The 20,591-nt window shown below is 36.3% G+C and overlaps 1 pseudogene; it reads left to right on the forward strand.

The window, feature by feature from the left end:
- Positions 1 to 17,752, forward strand: part of LOC114206210 (heat shock cognate 71 kDa protein pseudogene) — a 31,831-nt pseudogene extending 14,079 nt beyond the window's left edge.
- The last annotated feature ends 2,839 nt before the right edge of the window (positions 17,753 to 20,591 follow it).

Consider the following 20,591-nt stretch of genomic DNA (forward strand, 5'->3'; position numbering starts at 1 on the left):
GGGCTCCACGCTGGAGGGGGAGCCTGCTTAAGATTCTCTCTCTCCCTCTCCATCTGCCCCACACTCTCTCCCTCTCTCTCTTAAAACAAAACAAAACAAAACAAAACAAAAAAGAGGAGCCTATGTTAACTTAGTGCCTTGTGAGAGGCTGAGAACAAGAAAATTATGTTATCTCTTATTAGTCTTGTAAACAGTTGATAGAATCAGTAACGAAACATATATAATATTAGAAACAATATATTAATATTATTTTTGTGATTAAACAATGAGAATAAAAGCCAAAGTTGTATTTAAAAAAAAGATGTTATCTCTTAGCTTTATTTACTGATGCCCTTAAGGGTCTAGGTAACTGCTTACAGAAATCACTTCATTTGTTTCGAGCTAAAGATCTAGCATGGGCCTCAGCTGATCTAAGAAGCATTTAATCTGGAGTCATCTGTATGTTATGTGTCAATGACCCTGACAGCACCTTGTGAATAAACACTTGGAATAATTCTAATGTTGCTTCATCTGCCTAAGGGTAATGGCCTGGGATCATGGCAGCAGAAGCACAAGGAATGATTTTATGAGAGACTTATGGTCCTTCTAGCCTATAAAAATTCATAGTTGGACAGTGTAATTTGCATGGGTGCTCTCAAACTACCAAGTTCCACTCATAAACAAAATTCATATGTACTCAATTCTTCAGTTATTTGGAATTGGAAATTGATAAGAATTTTACCAGTGAGGAAAAATGGGCACTACTTAAAGATAAGGCCCATTGAGAACCGTTATCAGTACAACCTGATGGCATGAGATAATATTCCCATGAGAGATTTAGAATCCAAAATTAGCTGAAATTTCACTTTTGATTTGTACCCTAAGCAATGACATTTCTCATGAGGGCAAGGGCTGCTTTTGCTGGAAAGGCTGAGCAAAGGCTATTATATTTAAAACCAATTTTCTAATAATCTTCTAACTCATAAGGCAACTTTTATCATAATATTGGTATAATTGGTACTACTAAATTGAATTGATAATAATGATATTAATGATCAAATATAATGAAAGATTGAATTAAAACCTCCACAAAATGTTCGTCTGTTGAAAGCTGGTTGGATAGAGTAACAACTCTATATAGTTAATAATTAAATAATTGTTAGTCAATCTATTGATATCACTTCCAAAGTTCAAATTTTGGTGATGAAATCATGTTAAAAAGTTGTCAAGTTTTACAGGATTACAGACAAGTTTGGGTTGGGTTGGAATGTTTGGAAATAGAAGTGGTCCTTTGAAGCAATATTCATTTCATGGCATGATGCAAATACTTAGTATTTTGGTTGTTCTTGGATTTTTCTGTTTTATAAATGGTACAAAAGATACAGAAATATGATAATGAACAGTTTATAATTTAAAAAGTTTGAACATGAGTGGGAAGTGGCCTTGGACAGCTCTATGCTCACCCTTGGAGATGCCCAGAATTCTGGGACTATTATTCTTCATTTTCACATAAGGCAACTGAAGTGCTGAAGTCCTGGAACACTACTTCTCCTGTCCCTCTTATGAGTTAAGACATGAACCGAAGCCACTGGGCCCTAAGGTCTATGTGCTTCCTCCCCATTCTTTGATGTCTAATACAGTATCATGGTATCAGAATTAGTTTTTTTCTTCCTCAATGCAAAATCATTAAAAAATATTTGTATATATTTTTCTCCTGTTCTCATCTCGTATTCAATTATTTGCCTTTTCTTAAACATTTTTTAAATTTTCTATTGCCATCTTATTTTGTTTTTGTCTTTCCCTACACACAGAAAAAAGTTTTTTATTCTGTAATGTCCTTTTATTTAATTCTGCTTATTAATTAGTACTCTTTTCTCCACAAAGCAGTCTGAGCTCAGTGTCCCTATTAAATGTTCTAGTGACAAACTCTGTACCCCTGTGCTAAAGGACTCTTACTGCTAGATTTTAATTTTCTTTTTTTTTGCTAATGTTCATATATTTTCCCTAATATGCATTTTAACCCCAAAATGTTACTTTTTGGGCAGGGCCCAACAAAATTTGAGTTATATTAGTCATACAATAAGTATGTGTTAACTAAATACATATGCCAAGGTTTCTATTTTTGTTACAACATTCTGACTTTTTGATAAGTTTTTGCTGTTTACTTTTATTATTTGGTCATTTACTTTCTCCAGCTTCTACTCAACCAAATAAAACCACTGGTTTACTTTGGTTTTTCTTTAGGAAGATGCCAACCACTGAACCATCGACATTCACTTTAGTTTTTTTATTGTAACAAATGTGGTATGCACATTAGAAAAAATAATTTTTTTAACATTTTAAGCAAAATATAGCAGGACATAAATTGATTAGTATATGTTAAAATTTGAATTTTTAAGAGTAGGATTCCACAGGTCCTGCTTTGGAGGGAATGCTGTTTTATATTCTGTTGTGAACTCTCAGATACATTTCTTTTAGCTCATTCCCAGAATAGGCTCTTTGAATTTCTTGAAGAATATTATCAATTCCCTATTCTTTAAGAAAGGTAAAATGAGAATCTTAGTGAATATGATTAGGCTCATTTATTAAGTATGCTTGATTTAGAATGCTAGGTCTTAGATTAATAAGTTAAAGATAACTTTGGACTAGGTTTAATCAGTCAGGAAGCTAAACCAGGTAAACCAGTGAGATTTTAGACCTTGCTATCTTATGTAACATCCTTGTGGTAGATGTACATAACATGGAGTGGTCCCAGTTTGGGGTAGGATGCAGTTCTTAGCTTACTGCATGCATTCTCTTTGGATAGAACTCAATCCTACTCTGCTGACTTTGACTGTAATAGAAGCCACAAACTAGCTGAGAGCACAGCCAGTTCATGTCCAAGATGAACCATTAGCATTGCACTTACCATCTTTCTCATTTGGGCCAACAGGAAAATAAAAAAACTTAGATGATAAGAGTTTCCTGCCCTATTCCAGATGGGAGAATAGTGCCACCTCTTCTTCTTTGTGCTTATGGTCGGTAGACCCTTTTTCTCTTTTCTTTCTTTATGTTTTAATTTTGATTCTTCACTATTAAGTATAACTATTATAGGGGCCATCCTTAGCAATTTTGTAACTTTATTTTTTTACCATTTTTAATATTTCTTGCTTTTTAAAAATCCTTTGTACTCTCTTTTCCTAAGACTCAGTGTTCATTCCTAAAGTGGTGAGGTTTCTCCAAACATATACATCTGGATTTTTCTAAGCTGTGTCAGGATGCCTGCCCTCTCATGAGGTGCTGATAGTCACACCAGTAAATATCCCTGCTTAGGAGATCTAGCAACACTGAAGCTGCTGTCCTCAGTAAATAGAGGATTCCATGACCCAGCTTAACTTTCACTTGTAGAAATTCCGATTTAGAGATGGGCTTCTTGTCTGCTATGATCCCAAGTGCTTTTGTTCTTAATCCCTTCTCCTGAAACAGTTCTAAAGTTTGAGACTCCGCCGGCTTCACCTCTAAGCTCACTTCTACCCCTCTGTCTGTGTGCATCTCTTTGAGAGCACTTTCTCTCCTTGCCAGAGGCCCAGGTCTTTGACTCATTCTCTCTCTGCAACTCATCCGCCCAAGTTGTTCTGTTCCCTGCCACCTTACCAAAACAGTGTGGTCACACATCTGGGTCCTCAGGGGCAGTGTAACAAAATTCTTCTTGTAAGCTGGTTCCCATTATTCCTCCTCTTTCTGTGCTCCTCTGACCTCACAGAGTAGTAATACATTTTTTTCTGGGGCAGTTTGGGTTACTCCTTAGACTCATTTACTTCTACATACACCAGGGAAAGAAGGCTTGTTCTCTGGTCTGGCCATCATTTTTAAATGCCCCTCAAAGGATATATACAAATGGGGGTCTAGGACAACCGCCATGACCTAGGAAAGGGTAGAGTTTCAGACCATCTGAGACTTGAATTTAATTGCTCAAATGCATTTCTCTGTGACTTTGCCAGCCTCTGGCCTAACATACAGGAAGAGAGCTTTAATCTTTCATTGCATTCTGATGAAGGATGCGATAGGAAGGAAGCTTCACTAAAATCCTCACAGCAATTTGGAAGTTAATGATTTGGAAGTAGGTTCTGGAGTCACCAGTGTTCCCCAAACCATGCTGTTATCTATGGGGTTCTTTATGAAGTAAATCTAGGACCTCAGGGGGTGACTGTAGGATCCAGGAAGATTCGCTCTGATGAAATCTTGTTTCCCAAAGTCCTTGTCACACTTCCAAGGAGAGAGTTCTAGAAAACTTGCTCCCCAGTCTAGAGACTTTTCCATGTGATAGGAATGTATATGAGTTTATTAATGCTCGCTTTGTCTTCTGATCTTTTTCTTTTTCTTTTCCCTAACAGCAGACATTTGAAAAGACTTACCAAATCCAGGAACTACATGCTGTAAGCTCTCTAAAGGCAAGGTTCTAAAGAACCTCCTCCTAAAACCCTGTGATGATATTGTTTAACACCTCTGTTTTAAAGATGAGGAAACTGATGCTTATAGAGATAGTGTCTGTTTTTTCATATTCTTATTTAAGATTTTATTTATTTATTTGAGATAAAGAAAGAGAGAGAGTGAGCACACAAGTGGGTGATGGGAGAAGGGGGGAAGAAGCAGGTTCTTCACTGGGCAGGTAGCCCAATGCAGGACCCGATCCCAGGACCCTGAGATCATGACCTGAACTGAAGGCAGACGCTCAACTGACTGAGCCACCCAGGCGCCCCATATTTTGTTCAGAGTTTAAAATTATCATCATCAAGAGTTTAGAAGTAGACTGTACAATAGTTTTTTTTTTTTTCCCCATTAGGTCACTTCAAAATACTACACTGGATGTGAACAGTTTTAAATATACATATATCATTGTTATTATAAAAGGATTCAGGATAATGAGAAAAATTTCACTTTGTGTTTTCCTTTTCTTAACTCTTCTCCTAGCAAATATATCCAGTGAACATTTTGGATTTATAAAATTTGCTTCATCAGTAAACTTCCCAGAGAAGAGATGAGAGCAATTTTTTTGCTTCAATAATGATAAAAATTTTAGCAGGAAGGAGGTAAGAGGTCCAGATTTGTTGCCTACTCATAACTCTGAAATTTAATCAGTATTAATTCTAAAAATAATCTTATTTCCTGCTCCCAGTCCATGACCATCCATTAGGAGAACCATTTGCCAAGACTTAGGGAGATTCAGCCCATGAGTATCATCATCTCTTTTAGATACAGTTGCATGGTGCTCAGCAGAAAACGCCTTTCAGTGAGGTGAAAAAATTATGATTCTACTCTACTTACTGAAATGTACCATAATGACAAATCTAGTGATTGGGAAACTCAGACTTGCTCCTTTGTTCAAGTCTATATGCCCATTTCATAGGCTGGCATGTGCCATAACATGGACTACCATATACTGGGAGAGACCTGGGCTTTCTTCCTACTGTGAAGGGCCACTGAGGCCAAAGTTTTCATTCAGAATTACTAAGATAATTAGTTGTTGTTATTTATTTATTTATTTATTTATTTCAAGTGTTGCCATATCTCCTGTTGAATTCAATAACACTTATTTTTCATTTTCTTATTCATTCATATAATCTAAAATATTTCTTCATTTTGATGTAATGTCAGTTGGAGTTCAGCATTCTGTAGACAGAAAACGTGGACCAATTAACTGGCATCATTTAGTGTGAAAAAATATATCCATTTGCTTAGGTTTATTCATTCTTTTATTATTATTATTAAAGTAAAATTAGTATATGACATTATGTAAGTTTCAGGTGTACATTATAAATCAACATCTGTATATGCTACAGAGTGGTACCAAAGAAGTCTAGTCACCATCCAACACCATACAGTTGACCCTCTTGACCATTATGCCCACCCCTAAATTCCCTTCCTTGTTGTAAATATAAATTCGTTTTATGTATCTATGAGTTTGCTTTTATATTGCTTTGTTTGTTCTTTAGATTCCATATACGAGTGAAATCATATGGTATTTGTCTTCTTCATCTGACTTATTTCACTTAGCATACTACCCTCAAGATCTATCCATGTTGTCACAAGTGGTAAGATTTCATTCTTCTTTATGGCTGAGTAGTATGCCATTGTATATATAAATATACCTCGTCTTCATTCATCCATTGATGGACACTTGGACACTAAGGTTGTTTCAATTTCTTAGCTGTTGTAAATAATGCTCAAATGAACATAGGGGTGCATATATATTTTCAGATTAGTGTTCTTGTATTCTTTGAATAAATATCCACAAGTGGAATCACTAGATCATATGGTAGATCTATTTTTAATTTTTTAATACAGTTTTCCATAATGGTTACACCAATTCACCTTTCCACCAGCAGTACATGAATGTTCCTTTTTTTCTTCATCCTTTCCAACATGTGTTATTACTTGCCCTTTCATAGTAGCCATTCTAACAGGTGTAACGTGGTATCTCATTGTGCTTTTGGTTTGCATTTCCATAATAGTGCTGTTAAACATATTTTCATTTGTCTGTTGGCTATCAGTATGTCTTCTTTGGAAAAATGTATTTTAAAATTCGCTGCCCATTTTTTAAACTGGTTGTTTGCTTTCTTTATTGTTGAGTTGCATGAGTTCTTTATATATTTTGGATATTAACCCCTTACCCAATATATGATTTGCAAATATGTTCTCCCATTCAGTAGGTTGCCTTTTCATCTTGTTAATGGTTTCCTTCACTGTGCAGAAGCTTTTTAGTGTAAGTCTGATATAGTCACATTTATTTATTTTTTAATTTTGTTTTCCTTGACTTTAGAACCAGATTCACAAACACAACACTAAAACTGAAATCAGGTTGCTTATCCCCTTGTTTTCTTTTAGGAATATTAGATTTGAGGTCTTACATATAAGTCTTTAATTCATTTTGAGTTAATTTTTATATATGGTGTAAGATTGTCTAGTTTTATTCTTTTGCATGTGGCTGTCCAGTTTTCCCAGCACCATTTATTGAAGAGCCTGTCCTTTCTCCATTATATGTTCTTGGTTCCTTTGTTATAAATTAGTTGCCCACATATGTGTGGATTTATTATTGGGCTCTCAGTTCCGTTCAGTTGATCTCTGTGTGTGTTTTTATGCCAATGCCATAGTGGTATTATTACAATAGTGTAGTATAGTTTGAAATCAAGGAGTGTGAGATCTCCACCTTTGTTCTTTCTCAGGATTGCTTTGGCTATTTGGGATCTTATCCGATTCCATACCAACTTTAGAATTGTTTGTTCTAGTTCTGTGGAAAATGCCATTGGGATTTGTGTAGGTATTGCATCAAACCTGTTGATGGGTAGTATGGACATTTTAACAATATTAAATTTTCCAATCCGTAAGCATGGAATATCTTTCACTTTGTTTGTGTATTCTTAAAAATGTTTCATCAGTGTCATAGTTTTCAGGGCCACTCTCTTCTGGCCTGCAAAGTTTCTGTGAAAATTCTGCTGAGAGCCTCATGAGGTTTCCCTTATATGTAACAAATTATTTTTTTCTCTTACTGCTTTTAAGATTCTCTATCTTTGACTTTTACCATTTTAATTATAATGTATATTGGTAGGGATCTCTGTAGTTCATCTTGGAACTCTATGGGCTTCCTGGATCTGTTTCCTCCCCAGATCAGAAAAATTTTCTGCCATTTTTTTTTCAATTATGTTTCCTGGCCCTTTAATCTTCTTCTGTTATCCCTATAATGTGAATGTTCTCTGTTGATGTTGTTCCAAAGGTCCCTTAAGATATCTTCACTTTTTAAAATTATTTTTTTCTTTTTGCTGTTTTGTCTGGGTGAGTTTCATTGTTTTGTTTTCCAACTCACTGATCCTTTCTTCTGCTTCATCCAGTTTGCTGTTGAGCCCCATTAGTGTACCTTCTAGTTCAGTTATTGTATTCTTGAAGTCTGTAACTTCTGTTTGGTACTTTCTTATATTTTCTATCTATTGAAGTTCGCAGTTCTCCAAACTTCAGTGAGCATCTTGATAACAATTACCTTGAACTCCTTATCAGGTAGATTGCTCATCTCTGTCTTATTAAGGTCTTTATCTGAGGTTCTGTTTTATTCTTTCATTTGGAATATATTGCTCTGTCTCCTCATTTTGCCTGTCTCTCTGTGTTGATTTCTATGTATTAGGCAAATCAGCTACCTCTACCAGTCTTAAAGGAGTACCCTGTGTAGGACATGTCTCATGGGGCTCTCAGTGCTATATCTTAGACACTCAACAGTGTTCCCTTTGTGATCTGCACATGCCTGTCTTCTTTGATGAGACTGTAGCTGCAGTGTGGGTTCAGGATAGGCTCTCACCTGGGTCTGCTGTGGTGCATGACGGCAGCACACAGGAGGGCAGGGCTCTTGCCTAGCCTGGCTGATGCGTGGCTGTGGCTCAGAGGTGGGAAGAGCCTTCAGTGGGGTATGCCTTCTGGCACTCACAAGTTAAGAGTTCCAAAATGGCACCTGCCAGCACCAACATGAGCACATTAGAATGAGATAGCAAAAATGGCTCCTACCACTGTCTCTGTCCCTGGAGAGCATCACAACAAATTTCTGCCTCTCTAGAAGATCCTTTAAAACTATTAAGTGGATCTCTTTCACATATGGTCTAGGCACTTTTCAAAATGGTGTTTTGGCACTAGGTGCTAGGGCAAGTGAATCTTTGTGCAAGCCCTTTAAGAACAGGTTCTCTGAGGTGCCTGTGTGGCTCAGTCAGTTAAGCATCTGACTCTTGATTTTGGCTCAGTTCATGATCTTAGGGTTATGAGATAGAGCCCCATGTTAGGCTCTGTGCTGGGCATGGAGCCTCCTTAAGATTCTCTCTCTCTTCCTCTGCCCCTCCTCTTTCTCTCTTTCTCTCTCTCCCCCCAACTAAAAAATGAAAAATAAAATAAAATTTTAAAAAGAGCAGGTTCTCCATTCCCTACAGTTCCATGGTTTTACTGGACATAACCTCCATGGTTTTCAAAGCCAAGCGTTTTGGGGGCTCATCTCTCCTATGTAGGATCTAGGGGTTGCGGTGCCTGATGTAGAGCAAAGACTCCTGCATCTCAAGGAAAAGTTCTATATTTTTGAGATCTCTCCTGATTGTGAATTGCTATGCCTGGGGTGGTATTTGTTTTATTTTGCAAGATTATGTCTCTGCCTCTCCTACCCATTTTGATACTGCCCTTTTATCCTTTGTTGTGGAGGCTCTGTTTATCTGGTTTTCAGGTCTTTTAACAGAGAAAATTATTCTATATGTAGTTGTAAATTTGTTGTGTTCATGGGAAGAGGTGAATTTAGGATCTTCCAATGCCACCATCTTGAACCTCATTCCTATGACACTGCTACTAATTTATTCTTAACATAATCTATATTTTATTACAGTAATGTAAATGAATATTAAATTTTGTAAAATGTAAATGAATGTAAATGAATATTAAATTTTGAATCAATTGATGAAATAACAGAAAGTAGAATTATGCTGCAAATTTCCATTTTAATAAAACTATGAAGGAGGAAATCCAGATTCTTCTACTGTTTTGGATCAATTCATTTTTCAAATCAATTTCTCTCAATTACTAATTGCTTATTCTTGATGATAATGGAAAGGGAATGTATAAAGTATACAATCCCATAAAAGATTGTCATTTCCTGTGAACATGAAATAAAATTACATTATGATTCACTTTGATTCTTTATACTTAGATCATCACATTAACAGTTTGCATGCAGAATCAATCAAACAGCAAATAGGCACTCTAATAACTATGTGAAGACAGACTTTGGTCTAAATAACAGATTTTATGAAAGTTTTGAAAGACTTTTCTAGATTTTTCTTTACAGAAACTTTCACAAAAATGTTAAAAGCAGACAACAAAATGGGAAGGGAGCCATTCAACAAAAGTGAAGGCAGGATTGTGCAATAAGGAAATTTTCAACAGGGAATTATTAATGGGTTAAGGACTTGGCACTAAAGAACAGGTTTCAACTATATTTAAATACAAAGAAAAGAATAAAAAGTATTAACAACTGCCTATCCTCCCTCCCCAACCTCAGTTTCCTTCATTGTCTGCTGAATTATTTATGGGTTCCACAGTAGGCTCTGCTTTGGGTTCAGCCATCCATGCTTCCCCCAGACCTTCCGCCAGGGGCAGTTGTGGGGTTCGTCTTATAGATTCCCTTCTCTCAGGAATCATTGTCTTGTGCTTCTTTGTGTCTAATGTCTGAAAATTATTTTCTTTCTTCTTTTTTTCTCTTATTTATTTATTTTAAAGAGAGAGAACGTGCATAAGTAGGGATAAGGAGGGGAAGAAAGAGAGGAAAAGAGAGAATCTTAAGCAGGCCCCAAACGCAGTGTGGATCCTGACACCAGACTTGATCCCATGACCCAGAGATCATGACCTGAGCCGAAATCAAATGCTGGATGCTTAACCAACTGAGCCATCCAGGCATTCCCGAAAATTGTTTTCATATATTTTATCTAGTTTTATGGTTGTTTGGGGCAAAAAGAAAAATCTAGTCACTGCTACTTCTTCGTGACTGGAAGTAGAAGTTCTATTTACTTTTCATCTTAAAAAAAGAAACCAAAACAAGAGAAAATTAAAATTTACATTTGTATTTTATGGTCTTATTGAAGCCAGCAGTTTCATTTGGCTCTTGTGTTAAATGCTGTATCAGGAGTTATCTTGAGATAAAAGTTTAAGTTTCTTAATGCTGGGAGGTTGGTAGTGGAATCATTTCCTTTTCAGCGTATTGAAATTAATATAACATTTCTAATTAAGCATATCTGGAGTTCTATTATGTAATTTTAACTAAGTGAAAAATCAAGTGTTCTAAAAAATTCACCAAGACAAACGTATTTTGAAGATAATTAAAAACCAGAGACTCAGAAGAAAATTGTTTAGTTGTCATGTCTACTCTAAGAATAGAGTCTTCATCAACTACGTTATGAGGCAAAAACTTTGAAGACCTAATTGAATATGAGAAGTTATAAAAAATTTAAATTGAGCATTCTGAAATAGAAAATTCTATTTATTATTGTGAAAAATAAATAAATTGCATTGTGAATGGATTGTATGTTTGAGATATTAGTTAATAATACAGTGAAAATTGTATGGTTAGCAAGACAATTAGAATACAACAAGAAGACTAATAAAACAGAACAAAAGTGCAGAAGCAGACTCATACATAGAAGGTCATTTGATTTGTAACATAGGTTACTTTGAAGTGCTATTGGGAAGGGAATGTCTTTTTAATAAGTGGTGTTAGGTTAATTAAATATCTACATAGAAAAGACCAAACCAAATCTCTATTACACAAAACAGAAAAATCAGTTCAAGCTGTCTTGTAGATCTAATGTTTAAGTGAAATAATAAAGCTTTAGAGGAAAACATAAGAGAATACCCTTAAGACCTCATAAGCAAAGATTTCTTCAAAAGGGATAAAGCTGAAGAGAGCTGAGAAAAAGAAAAATCAACTACTATCCTTAAGGAAGATATTTGCTATACATATTTGGCAAAGGACTCATAAAATTATAGAAAAATCTGTAAATCAAAAAGACAAAATTCCAACCCATAAAAAAATAGACAAAAAAACTCAAATGGCATTTTACAGATGAGGATACCCAAAAGCCAATACACATAAAATTCACTCAAATTCATTAATCATTAGAGAAAGGCAAATTAAAGTCATGCATATAACAGAATGGCTAAAATGGTAAAGGCAGAAAATACCAAATTAATAAGAACGAGGAGCACCTGAAAACTAATTTCCTGATAGTGTAAATCGGTAAAAATACTTTTAAAGATTGCTTATCATTATTTACTAGTCCTGAATATTTGCATTCTCTATTATCTATAAATTCCATTCTTTCATATTCACCTAAAAAATATTAACATTAATATATACTTTTATTTAGTGGGAACAAACCAAAACACATATACAATAATGTTCATAGCAATATTATTTATATTAACTCAGTATGAAAAACAACCTAAAAGTCAATTTACAGTAAAGTGGACAAATAAATTTTTACTCATACAATAGAATACTATATACCAATTAGAACAAATGAACCACAGTATTATGCCTCAATAATTCACAAACATAATAGTGTATGAAAAAATCTAAACATAAAGAAAAATGCATGATTACATTTATAAAATATTCAAAAACAAGCAAAACTAATATATGGTGTTAGAAGTCAGGATTATGGAAATTTACTTTCCCCCAATATTTGCTAAATTCATTATACAAAAAAAATACATGTACCTTTGATACACAATTTATAAACAGATCCAAATGATCTTATCACTAAATGCTACAGCTGGGTTTTAATTAAAGATTCAAATTATTCATAAAGACCTTATTTGACAGAAGTTTAAGGATAATTTTAATTATGTCATGAATATATAATCTGTAAGCCTCAGTAAGAGGGCCAATAAATACATCTACAGTAAAAATACATAAAATCAAATTCTTAACTTTGGATTCTATTCATTCTTTTGAAAGCATTTGATCCATTTTATATTTCCTTGTTCTCTTCAAGCCAAGATTTGAGGACTTTTTAAAATACCTCTAATGATAAACAAAACAGGAACTGTAGACAACTTAGCTTTCAAAAGTACATAAAGTAGAGGAGTCTCTGGGTGGCTCGGTTGGTTAAACATCTGCCTTCAGCTCGGGTCATGAACTCAGGGTCCTGGGATGGAGCCTAGTGTGGGACTTCCTGTTCAGCAGGGAATCTGCTTCTCCCTCTGCCTCTCCCCCCCCTCTTGCTCATGCTCTCTCTCTCTCAAATAAATAAAATATTTTTTTAAAAAGTACATAGAGACTTGTCTCTTATCCAACTTATTGGATCTTTCTAGATAAGACAGTGAAAAACCCAAATCAAAGTCAATGTAAATTCTAAAGGCCTCAGGATGAACCTATGCACACATAGAATATACATAGAGTGCATATTTACATCAGCTATTTAGAGACTTCAAGTATATATGGACTTCTGTTCTATTTTCTATGAAGTTAGGGAAATAATATGCATAAAGATAGCGTTTCAAGCACTTACTGAGGCTCCATTTTTTTTAGTGTATTCAATTATGCCAGTCTGTATAATGGGCATGCCTGTGTTCTTAGGAAGGAAAGCATAGATTGGAAATTGAAGGCTATGATGTTATTGAACTGGCATTTAAAATAACAAAGGGGGGATGCCTGGGTGGCTCAGTCAGTTAAGCATCTGCCTTCGGTGCATGTCATCATCCCAGGGCTCTGGGATCGAGTCATGCATCAGGCTCCTTGCTCAGCGGGGAGTCTGCTTTTCCCTCTGCCTCCCTCTCACCCTGCTTGTGCTCCCTCTCTCTGACAAATAAATAAATAAAATCTTAAAAAATAATAAAAAATAAAATAACAAAGGGAATCTTTCCATAGGTGAAAAGTTAGAGGTGCTTCATGGATACAATCAAGAAAAGGTCAGCATCAAGCAGAGGCATCTGAGCTGAAGTCAAAAAATGAGTTCTATTACTTTGTAAGCTTGAAACAAAATATTTTAAGAGAAATATATAATATTTTTTAAAATACCACAGATGTGGTAAATAGAAATGCATAGGAAACAAATCTTTTTAAACTTATATTCTAGGTTTCCCCAAAATGAAATATTTAGTGGTTTGCAAAGAAGGGATGAGAAAGCAAAAAGGCAAAAGTGGTTGTGCATTTTCTGGCATGGAATACGGATTATAGCCTACACTCAGTCAGATCAAATGCAAACACGGAGTGAACAAGAGAGGGACCAGACACCACTGATATCCCCACTTTTCTGGAGAAGATCTAGATGCAAATGACAAGTTGGGTACTCCAAGCACTCTGATTTCTTGAGCAAATCGCCTGCTGCTAGTTCTGTTTTGAGACACAGAACATAGTACAGCCTGTCATTACCATTCACTCTGGATTGTGCATAAGCAAAGGGGAAGGATCAAAGATCTGGGAGGTGTAGCTGACAGTCTGTCGTGTCCCAGAGAAAATGCCTCCCTAGCTCAGCAAGCGAAGAGCCAGTTGACCCAGGCCAGATAAAAGTGCGTGGAGGGCTGGAAACAGCGGGAGAGGAGGAGAGGACTGAAATGTGCACATTTACTCTATTTTAGTCGTCTTCCCTTCCTGCCTCCAAGAAAAAAACCTCATACAAAGGCTCATGTGTCGGTCATTTGGTTTTTATTATTGTTTTGTTTTTAACTAATCCAAGGTTGAGACCCAGAAAAGGGAAAAAGGAAAGAGGAAAAAAAAAAAAACAGTACAAGGAAATTTTATTAAGTTGGCCAATGTTATAGGTGACTTGTGCTCAAGGCCAGATGTAAAGAAACTTAATTAAATGTGTCTCAGAGTGGTCTTTTTGGAGAAAGGAATAAAAGCATTTATCCACCGTTTCTGTCCCCCATTGGTCAGGGATAACTCTACTTTTTTAAAGAGTGACCCTCCAAAGTTCCAGGTCACCCTTTTAAGAGTGACACCGTCAGGAGCACCAGGGTGGTGCAGTTGGTTAAGTATCAGACTCTCGTTTGGGCTGGGGTTGTGATCTCTGGGTTGTGCATTGGAGCCCTGCTTCAGGCTCTGCTCTGAGCACAGAATCTGCTTAAGACTCTCTCTCCCTCTCCTTCTGCCCCTCCCCCTGCTGTCTCTGTCTCAAATAAGTAAATAAATCTTAAAAAAAAAAAAAGTGACAGCATCAACAAAACTCTAGAGAAGGAAGCAAGAGATACAGGAGGGCTTTGGACAAATGGGGTGTTGCCCAGATTCTGGGTGAAGCCTGCCATGAGTTAGATGCTCCAGTAGCAGCCAGAGCAAAAGTCAGGGCCCAGACTACAATGGTGCACAAGAAGTATCTAGTGGAAGTTTCAATTACTGTACAATGAAGTATTACTTTCAATATTACACATCTCTAGTTCAGAGAAGCGTAATAGAATATTGTTTGAACTTTATATTATTTTTCATGTATCTAGTGGAAGTTTCAATTATTGTACAATGAAGTATTACTTTCAATAATACACATCTCTAGTTCAGAGAAGCGTAATAGAATATTGTTTGAACTTAATATTATTTTTGTGCTCATTAGGGTGGAGGAAACAATGGAAGAGAAATGAACCCTATTTCTGCCTCATAGTTTTCCAAAATTATGCCTTGCTATTTTTGAGAATAATTTTCTAGACCAATTAGAGTGTCCCAACTGGGAATTAGAATGAGACTAAATCCTGAATAAGTCAGATGGTGACACACATCTCAGTTTTACTTTAAATTTAGACAACATAATGCCCATACAAATGTTTAGAAATTATAATAAATATCAAAACAGAAATTAAGCCAGATATAATTTTAAAAGCCTAAGATTTAGTCTATCAAATTGCATTTTCAAATTTTAATAGAGATATAAGGAATGTACAGTGAACTAGAGAATTGGATTGAATGAATGATAAAAACTTTTAGGGCAATGTCTATGATTGAGTAAAATATGGAAAGAATAGCTACCATACAGCAAATCTGTTAGGATTGTAACAAAAATTCATTGAAAATTAATATGGCTAAGAAGTAAAAGTTCATTAGAACTATATAAAGCTAAAATTGAAATCACATTCTTACTTAAATTGAATGTTATCCTAGGAAATGATTGTTTGCTTTCTGATGGATCAATGATGCTGAATGGTATACACTTATTTGTAAAAATGGACACGTGCTAGAGATATTAGCTCATTATAAGAAATGTGATGCACTGCCTTTAATTCAGCAAAGCTAATAAAGATACGACTTTGAGGATAAAACGAAGGTTAGAATATCCTTTCTCTGAAGATGTACAATATATTTCAAGAGTTTTAATATTGTATCATTATATTTATTTTTTTAAAGATTTTATTTATTTATTTGAAAGAGAGAGCACGAGCAGAGGGAAGGGGCAGAAAGAGAGGGACAGGAAGAATAGACTCCACGCTAAGCAGGGAGCCCGACGCGGGGCTCCATCCCAGGACTCTGAGATCATGACCTGAGTCAAAGGCAGATGCTTAGATGACTGAGCCACCCAGATGCCCCTGTATCATTATATTTAAAAATCACATTCTTCAACTAAAAAGGTAATAAAAAAATATTAAAAACAAGCTTGAGCATCCTGCCCCCCAAACCTTGAAAATGAAAGAAGCAATCTATTATTTCTTTCTAGAAAATTGTAAGAATGCAAATGCTAGAAATAAACAATATAAAAGATGCTTCATTTAGGTGAAGTTCAAGATACTGTAAAATTAATATATGCTTGCCAATGTCAGAAACTTCAGTGGGGGAGGGGTATACAGACTGGAAATAGGGAAGAGGCAGCCAAAAATCTTCCTTATCCCAGTCTAAGTGATATGTTAGGAAGTGTACATATGCAACAATTCACTGAGTTGTATGCTTAAGGTTATTGCATTTTAAGTATATTATGTTTAAAGGATAATAATAACTGAGGTAAGACCCGTGCTATTCTTGCAGGCAATGTTACAATCTAACCATGTTTATCATACAAATTAAGTGAAATATTTATTAAATTTAACAGTTTAGAGAAGAGAATATAAAAGGAAACCACAAAGGTGAGAGAAAATAATAAAGTTAAAAGCATGTCTCAAGATATCAAAATAAGGAAGGGTTTTGTCTTTGAAAAGTGGGCATGGTGCATTTTGCCATCCAAAAGCTTCTCTTCCCTTTCTTGGTGACAACATTTTAGTTTGTGTTTTCTCTCATTCCACAAAATGTTGTTGCCACTTATTTACCAAATTGCCATACCATTTTCTAACCAGCTACCCAGTACTTCTGATCTGTTTCTGATGGCTTAAAATAAGTTCTCTACTGATTTTCCTTTCAAGAAGTCAAGCCTAAATCTTCTCTCTTTGAGTGTGGATTGCACCTAGAGACTCATTTTCAGTTTCTAGAATAGAGCAAAAGTGATAGTGTCGATTGGGGTACCAGGTCATAAAATGTGCTGTGACTTTATGCTCGCTCTTCTTGCAACACTAGATCTAGGGGAAGTCAGTGGTCATATCGTGAAGACACCCATTTGTGGAACTGGGAGGTCCAGGCAACCATCCTCCATGGAGACAAATCTAAAAATTTTCAATATTTGCTGTGCATGGATGTCACTCTTCCCCTTGGCATTATAACCACTGGCAGTCATGGCTATCCTCATCAAACTCAATACCACCTTTCCAACCAAGCGGACCCAGACCTTCACTACCTATGCTGACAACCAGCCTGGTGTGTTTACTCAGGTTTATGGAAGTGAGTGCGCCAGGACCAAGGACAATAACCTGTTTGGCGAGTTTGAACACACAGACAACACCTCCTGCACCCTATAGGGTTCCTCAAATGGAAGTCACTTTTGATATTGATGACAGCGACATTCCCATTGTCTCTGCCTTCCAAGAACTGGCTTGCATCCTGTGCATTCAACATTCAAGCAGCTATTAAAGATGAAAAACTTCAAGGCAAGATCTACTTTGAGGACAAACCAAAAATTCTTGACAAGAGTAATCAAATCATCAAATGGCTTGATAAAAATCAGACTGCAGAGGAGAAAGAATATGAACATCAACAGAAAGACTGCAACCCTATCACTACCAACCTATCCCAGAGTGCAGGAGGCATATCAGGAGGAATGTCTGGGGCTTCCCTGGTGGTGGAGCTCCTCCAAATGATGGTATCTCCCTTGGGCCTTTCATGGGAGAGATTGATTCAGCCAACCTAAGCATAGGTTTACCATTGTTCCACACAAAATATTGAAGGACCCATATGTGTAGCAAATGCCATGGTAATTTCAAAGTTGAGGTGCTATAGTAAATAATTGGGCATTCTTGATACTTGAATATGGAATATGTACACAGGGAAAGGAAATATTGCAACTTACATGTACTGTATCATAAGTGGAAAATGCAGTGTCTTAAATAAAACTGTATTTAAAATTGGCAAAACCAAACACCAAGCCATGTGGGCGAGCTTGGAGGCAGATCATCCAGCCCAGCTTGGCCTGCAGGAGACTGCAGACACAGGCAACATCTTGACTGCAACAGGCAACATCTTGACTGCAACCCAGTTTTCTGACCCATAGAAACTGTGAGATAATAAACATTGGTTTGGTTTGGTTTTTAAGATTTTATTTATTTGAGGGGCGCCTGGGTGGCTCAGTCATTAAGCGTCTGCCTTCGGCTCAGGTCATGATCCCAATATCCTGGGATCGAGCCCCGCATCGGGCTCCCTGCTCAGCAGGAGGCCTGCTTCTCCCTCTCCCACTCCCCCTGCTTGTGTTCCCTCTCTCGTTGTGTCTGTCTCTGTCAAATAAATAAATAAAATCTTTAAAAAAAAAGATTTTATTTATTTGAGAAAGATAGTGAGAGCACAGAGGAGGGGGTGGGGAGAGAAGCAGCCTCCTCACCCAGCAGGGAGCCAGATGTGAGGCTCAATCCCAGGACCCTAGAATCATGACCTGAGCCAAAGGCAGACTCTTGGGGGACCTGGGTGGCTCAGTTGGTTAAGCGTCTGCCTTTGGCTCAGGTCATGATCCCAGGGTCCTGGGATCGAGCCCCGCATAGGGCTCCCCGCTCTGCAGGAAGCCTGCTTCTCCCTCTCCCACTCCCCCTGTTTGTGTTCCCTCTCTCGCTGTGTCTGTCTCTGTCAAATAAATAAATAAATCTTTAAAAAAAAAAAGAAAAGAAAACAAAGGCAGACGCTTAACCTACTGAACCACCCAGGCACGCCTAAACATTGGTTTTAAGCCACTAAGTTTGGAGGTCATTTGTTATAGAGCAATAATAATTAATATAAAACGATACTGATAAGACTCTCTTTTTCAATAATTTGAATATTGAGTAACACAGGATGAAAAAAAGTTGGAGCTCATCCACGGTCAGGGAAGGAACCTGAAATTCGAAATGCCCTTCGATTTCTGTTATCCACACTACGGCCCTGATCCATGTCCTTCTGGAAGTCTTGTCTAACTTTTCATTTGAGCTACTCCATATTTTTCCAAGGAATTCCTTTGCACTTCATGTTATCCAGAACATATTTCTGGCATATTCAGAACAATATCCAGAACTACCAAATGTTGCTGAGAACTTTAAAATAGATTAACAATTTTTCTAAGCAAAAGAGAGAAATCAAGTAATATCAGAAATGAGAAAGAATTTATAATAAAAAAGAAATTTTATAAACTATAAGTAAATATAAAGCTCATAATAAAATATTTAGATAAATTGAATGGATGAATATCTGGAACAGATAAATCAATCAAAAGGGTTCAGAAAGAATTAAACACCTAAATGGACAAATAACTGGCCTGTAAGCTCAGATGATTTTATTGCTAAGTTATTTTAAGTTTAATATTTTTCTAAAAATTCTGGCTGATTCCATAAGCTGTGAAGTACTTAATAAGTTATAACAATTGGAAAATGGGAGAAAAAATGTTTAACTTATTGTATGATTATCTAAAAATCCCAAGAAAATATTAAAGCCTAAAGAATTTAAATAGAAGATATACACAAACACACAATACACACCACAAACACACCAATGTGTGAATGCCTGTGTTTTACTCAATATCTTTCCTATAATGCAGCAGAAAACAGAAGATACTATATCGAAGCAAAACAAAACCTTACATTCAAATTTTAAAATAATATGTTAGATAAAGCCAAAAGAAGAAGAAGAAGAATGCATAGAGCCTCTTCAAATAGAAATGCAAACTTTACAAAGTTATAAAATAGCATGTAAATAAAAGGAGAGGCGTTCATTATTTTACAATTAGAAATCTACTGCATTATAAAGATAAGACCCAGCAAGTCAGGGACTATGTCTGCCTTACTCATTTGCTATTTAACTGGGGTTTAACATTGTGCTCGATATGTACTGGAGTTCATATTCAATAAATAATTATTGAATGATGGGGTGCCTGGGTGGCTCAGTTAAGGTCTGACTCTTGGTTTTGGTTTGGGTCATGATCTCAGCGTCGTGAGATCGAGTCCTGCGTCAGGCTTTGTGCTCAGCAGGGAATTTGCTTGGGATTCTCTCTCCCTCTCCCTCTGCCCCTCTCCCCACTCATGCTCTCACTCTCTCTCGCTCTCTCTCTCAAATAAATAAATAAATCTTTAAAAAATAAAAATAAAAACCTCATAATAATCTCAAAAAAAAAAACTGAAATTGCCTTTGATAAATTGTACATGAGAGAAAACCTTTATATAGAATAACTATAGTATGACACTCTTAAAATTAACTTTTTAGTTTTGAATGGGTTTGAGAAACCTTCACAAACTGAGGAAGAAAGAAAGTAGCCCTCTATTATGGCCTTTTAAATTGCTTCTTCTCACATCAGGTACCTGTTCATTTCTTGCTATGTAACAACCCAGTTAGCCTGTCTTTATGGCAGCCACAAGGGGGAGATACTTGCCTCTTTGATCTAAGGTCCCAAATTGGTCGTTCACTGCTTAGACACTAATTGCTGCTGCTTTATCTAGTCATCCTGTAACTTGCCCCAAGTATCTTCCCGTTTCCTGCATTATCGATGATGAGCATAATTTATGCTGCATCGACTGTTTGTAGGAATAGTCTGTTGAATGTCTTTTGGGCTCTG

Source organism: Eumetopias jubatus, unplaced genomic scaffold (genome assembly GCF_037043125.1).
Source record: "Eumetopias jubatus isolate StellerSeaLion01/CBP00866 unplaced genomic scaffold, mEumJub1_p1.0 scaffold_2, whole genome shotgun sequence".
Classification (NCBI taxonomy): domain Eukaryota; kingdom Metazoa; phylum Chordata; class Mammalia; order Carnivora; family Otariidae; genus Eumetopias; species Eumetopias jubatus.